This window comes from Plectropomus leopardus, chromosome 3 (assembly GCF_008729295.1).
Source record: "Plectropomus leopardus isolate mb chromosome 3, YSFRI_Pleo_2.0, whole genome shotgun sequence".
NCBI lineage: Eukaryota > Metazoa > Chordata > Actinopteri > Perciformes > Serranidae > Plectropomus > Plectropomus leopardus.
In genome coordinates, this window is record NC_056465.1 from 35,232,133 (window position 1) to 35,238,132 (window position 6,000).

The following is a 6,000-nucleotide window of genomic DNA, read 5'->3' on the forward strand; positions in this document are numbered from 1 at the left end:
AAGAAGTGCAGCAGCAGCAGCAGCTAAATGTCAGGCTGTTTCTCTGGACGACAATGGCTCTGAAACCAGCCACAAATCCAGAGTCTGGCTCCATTCAGCAGCTCCGTCTCATGAACAACTCGTCATGCTGTCTCCTAAAAGACTCAGCATGAACATTAAATCTTAAATCATCGTGAGTGTATCGAGAGCAGCCGTGACTCATCATGTGTGGCGATTGATCTACAATAATTTATCGATAAGCTTTAACAGTGAGCAATATGACTGCTTTTACTGCGTGTCTCAGGTATAACTGTGAATATTAAAAAGTCATCATAATTTATTGCAAACAGAAAAATTGTCATGTCTTTAGCTTAACGTGTTCAGATCTCACGTCTGTTCCAACGGACACCATTTTTCTAGGATTTCCAGATCATCTGACTATAAGCCAATCACAGTGCTGCACGTCATCAAAAGTGGACTGCAGTAAAGCCACACCCCTTTTTTAACAAGCATGGCAGACTTTGGAGACCAAGCCCCCAGGAGGTGCACCAGGCTCTGCAGCAATTTTTGCAGGTGCATCTCAAAAATTTGAATATTGTGAAAAAGTTCAAGAGTTTCCATCAGTTATTCAAGAAAGCGAAATTTTAATGTATTCTGAACTCATTACATAAACCAAAAGCATTTTTCTATTTTAATTTTAATAACATGACCTACAGCTAGAAAAATGTAAACAAAAAACAATAATAATAATCGTTAATAATAATAAAAAAAAAAATTAAAAATATTAGAAAGACCTGCAGATCAGCAGATAACTTTTGTGAATGTCAAAACCTCCAGTGAAATGACAAATGTCTCAATCTTGCAGCTCTTTTAGACTTTCCAAATTTTGTTGAACTGGATGGCTTAAATAGATAATAATAAATAATACATTATAATAATAATATATATAATAATAAATAATATAAATAATAATATAATAATATATAATAATAATAAATGTTCAGATCGCCAGTGAAGCAAAGTACTCTGCTGCCATAAGTCTTCAGTGCGCAAGCTTCACAGGCCCGTAGATTCAGGTATTCTATACCTGGAAAAAGAGCTTTTTTTTGCCTATGAGCAGCTCTCAGAGGAATAAACAGGGCCCGCCTCATTGGCTGTATCCAGACTTTCTTTAATATATCAAAGGCAGAGACATGTATAGCTGCAGACACGTTCACAGAGACATCTGTAAATCAGTGGATGCATTATTTGATCGGCAAACACCCCAAAAAAATGACACGTTTCACTATCAGGATATAATCCATTCGGCCCGATAAGGTTAAGAAAGTCTAGCAGAGCCGTAATCAAGTTAGCGGAGCAGTTGAGCCACTTTGGCATGTGGTATGTTTGCACCCTTTATCACGGCTAAAAAACTGTAAAGACAGAAAAATGAATGATGCATCTTTACATTTCCAACAGTAATTGAACACATCGTTTGGGAGGAAAGCCTCTGGAAAAAAAAATCCAAATATGAGCTTCAAAATCACTTCATTCTGCACGTCTCATTTACTGTTTTCAAGATAACCTGCATGACAAGAGAAAAAGGCTGAGACTTTTCACAACCGCAGCATTTTCACCTTCAACTTTTAACTTTCAAACATCAAAGGTTGGTTTTTAAAATATAACAAATTATTTATGGTAAAGGGAGGATCATGTATTTTCCCAAAGTCACCCAGGGAGGCTCAAGAAAAAATACTGTAGATTCAGGAAGGTTAAAAAAAAAAAATGTCACACCCAAGCCGACCTCATCCTCTGAATAAAAACAAACAAACAAACAAAAAAACAGAACAGAACAGTCCCTTACAAAAAAAGAAACACAGAAAAAAGAGAAACTTGCAGACAGTGATCGGCTCCTCCCTGATAGCCAATGGCTGACTGTTTGACCCATATGTTCCATGTTATTTTTTTATTTCCTGTCATATCTGTTTTCTCTATTCCTTTGGATTTAATTTTTATGCACTGCAGCATCTGTTGTTGATTTTGGGTGGGGTTTTCATGTGTCTGTATGTTTTTGGCATTTTTTTTTTTTGTTGTTTAAAATTTCAAAAATCGATTAAAAATCATTTAAAAATGTGCTTATGTTTTAGGAATGCATTTCGAGTATATATCCACCATAACAATATATTCTTTGGATCATAACTGTTTTCTAAACAGGTTAATTTATGCACAAGATTTGATGGGTGTTGGATCAATATTCAGTTGCTCTGTGACTCAGATGTGAATCATCATAATTGAGTGTTGTAAATTTGCTGTGTCACCCTGCTTCCTGGTACACCCTCTCCAGCTGGTCCCTAAAACTGATCCATTTGGGAGATTTACGCAGGTAACAACGGGGAAAAAAAGATTATTAGGTGCAAGCCTACTCAAGTCTAAGTGCAAAGAATAATAAAAAATACTAAAAAAATAATACAAAAGACGCAGCATCATTAATGATGATTGTTTTGACATCTGAAATGAAGTGTCAATGACATTAACATGCTTAAAATGTATTTTATGTTCACATATTAAGAGCAACAGAATATTTCATTTTAAAAGGAACATTTTTACACTTATGATTATTATTTTTTTGCCATAAACATGCATGTTCATAATCTCCTCACACAGATGTTCAGACCAATCAGCTGATGATGCAGCTCAGCTGGGCGGCCACCATTTTCCCGGCGACAAAGAGCTAATGTAACACCACGCTGGTGTTTATTTGACGACAGTTTGATACATTTTACCTCATCACTTATAAAAAATATATGTCATTTGTGGCTTTTTAACATGACAGCAAAAACATAACCACATGACAACGCCATCTGAAGGTCCCATATTTGGTTTCAGGCTTAAACTAAAAGCTCATAACGATTCATTTTCTGTATTAAAAAAAAAAAAAAAAAAAAAAAAAAACTTGCGTCATTTCAGAGCTGATCATAAACGCAAACATGTTTCCATTGTAGCAACATGTCGTGTCCTTTCGCCCAATGACAGTGCGCTTATTCCCAATGTGCTGCCCACAGAAATAAAAGAATTAAAAAAATAATAACATAAACTATAAAATGACAAGATTTTCTGCTTCATACAGCAGATTAAATGTCATTTGAGGATCTTTTCGACACTGTCAGCCTCCTAAATGGCCGCACCCTTTGCTCATCTCTTCCCAGGAGATTTAACACTAAGTAAATAAAGACGGTGACAATGGAAAATAACAATAAACGCAAACGTTACCTCCGCAGTGCCGACAGCGACTTGCTCCGGTGTGGAGACCGTGTTTAGTCGTGCTCGTCTGTTTTTTTTAATATCCAGCTCCGGAGCTACTTTCCACCTCCTCCTCTGGTCTCCTCCTGGCTCTGCCCTCCTCTGCTAACAGCCTCCTCTCTCCATGAAAACGGGAAGGGCTGAGGAGGTGACCGCCGACGGTGCGTCGTACCCAACCGACCCGACCCCCCTCTGGCCTGCCTGCCGCTGGGGGACCCGGGGAGGGAAAGGGAGTCTGGTTTTTGTGGGTGTCCGGCCGGTCCTTCACACCCCGAAGCGGTCAAAATGGCCCTTTTGTCTGGCTGTCTTTGGTGAGGATGCTCGAGCTCCACTGAGCCGGTGACATCACCGCCGAGGGAGGTAACAGCATCAATGCAGTAGTGAGGAGAGAGGAGGAGGAGGAGGAGGAGAGAGGAGGAGGAAAAACATGGATTAGTACCCCTCCCTTAACACCCCTTAAAAAAGTGCAGTTTCAATAAGATTCCCTGGAAATGATGAAAAGAATAACAAGGACACAATTTCATGAGTAATCACCTGTGTTCATAATAATGGCAATTTAGTTTACGGTACTTTTTTTTTTTTAGTATGTGGTCGATTTGTTTGCTGTTTATTTGTATATTATATAATTATGTTTACATTGCTTTTCTTACCTTCTTGTACAGTGTCTTTGAGTTCCTTTAAAAGAACTTTATAAACAAATGTATTATCATTAATATTATTAATAATATTATTTGTTATTGGTTTTTCAGTCCTAATCATAAATATCATATATTTATTATTATTTATTATATACATTTTTAAGAATTTTAACCCTTTAAATGCCAGGTTTTTGTCATTATGCCACTATGTTTTTAGATGAAAAAAAAACACAAAAAATAAATAGTTTTCAATATACTACATGCTGAGCAGTTTTATTATTATGATCATTCTTATTATTAGTAGTAGTAGCAGTAGTATTAATTATCACAGCCTGTGATATATTAATGATTAGCGGCAACATTGACTTTTATGCATTATTATTCATTTTTGGTGCAGTGTCAAATACTCATACTATACTTAATTTAACCGCCATCAGTCCTAATAATAAATATAGAATACTAATTTTCAGAATTTAACCCTTTAAGTGTACATTTGGAAACCTATATCTAACATATTGCTATGCACTGTAAATTAAGCACCACCTGTTTTTTTAAATAAATAAATAAAACAGCAGATAGGCAGGATACAGCAGTTTTACATGGGGAAAGCGACAGAACAGTTTTGAATGTGCTGGACAATGGGAGCATTTTTTATGAATAGTCTTTAGTAGGTCAAACCAGGGACATCAAGCTGAGGGGGGACAAAGTGGCACAAAGCAGTTTTTTTGCACCATGGAAACTGTCTGTTTAGTGAAGCACACAGCAGAGCATCTCAGGGCAGAGTCTGAGCACAGAGACAGGATTATAGCACAACTATTATCACGTTTCCTCTTGCAAATGTGGTGTTTCTGTAGGCCTCTCTCTCTGAAGTGCTGTGGGATGTCTGCATTGCAGTCTGCAGGATTTGTAGTCAGTTGTGTCCCTTCAACCTCTGTTTACTGCAGCAAATACCTCTGAAAAAGTTAAATGGCAAACACCCAATACTTATAGGCCTTTTTTCACAGCAGACATTTTGACTTTTCATAGGAAAACCACAGCTTACTAATGACATTCAAGATATATTATGCAAGATTTTCACATTTCATAGACTCACACATAAGTAATCCCTCTAAACCATCACTGATGACCCACTACAGAGCGTGTATGTATCCTGGATTTAGCCTGGATTTCCTTTATTTTGTTGTGTTTGGGATGTTATTGGGCAAAAGCAGGACTCTATAAAAAATAGTGACCAGGTGCATCCAGAAGGAAGCCATGAAAATGATGGACACTGCACCAAAAACAACAACAACAACAACAACAACAACAACAACAACAACAACAACAACCCACAGATAGTGACTCTGTAGTTTACTTTTGTTTGAGATTACTGTTTGCAAACAGTTACCCACAATTGCAGCACATTGTGCCACTGATTATGATTTAAGCTCTATTTAAGAGTCCCAGCATGCAAAAAACTAAAGCAGTGAAATGGAATTCAGCCATCTTCAGTTTCATTATGTCACGTGATTAACATTTTTCAATAGCTAATTGCGATCAATCAGTTTTTTTTTTTATTGCATGTTTGCAAAAAACAGTTTTAAACTCCACATTGAAAAGATAAAGTAAGTCTTACCAAACTGTCTTGACTGTGAATCAAATGACAGCATTTGTTGACTGGTCTGCAGCCAGTTAACGCCCTTTTAGCAGCACTGTGGTTAACTTTGAATTACTTTCATCTTCAGGTCTGTGGAGATTCGCAAACTCCAAAATTGTGCTTTTCCGTCTTTGGCAATGCAGTTGTCTGCTGAAATCAGTCGGATTTGCAATTTAAAGTTTAGGGACCCCAATATGCAGAAATATTCAAATACAATACGCCAAAATAACACTTATACTGCATGCAGAACTCCAAAATAAAACTGTGTGCTATCTTTATGCACACAGTTTATAGGGGAGATTTTCACCATTTTCCCCATTCTCCCAATCTGTTTTCATTCGCATATCTTGAGGTCAGAGGTCAAGGGACTCCTGTGAAGTGGCCATACTCTTTAAAGCTTAACCTCTTACAGCCTCCTAAAGACAGAAATGTCTAAAAAAAGATTAACATGTTATGAACAAACTTTAA

At 37.1% G+C, this 6,000-nt stretch overlaps 1 protein-coding gene across 1 annotated transcript in view; it reads right to left on the minus strand.

Moving 5' to 3' along the window:
• Positions 1-3,296, minus strand: part of kif1aa (kinesin family member 1Aa) — a 69,567-nt gene extending 66,271 nt beyond the window's left edge. Inside the window, 1 exon segment of the mRNA XM_042483707.1 lies at positions 3,229-3,296. The gene's annotated coding sequence lies outside the window, so the exon portion shown is untranslated.
• Positions 3,297-6,000: the final 2,704 nt, after the last annotated feature.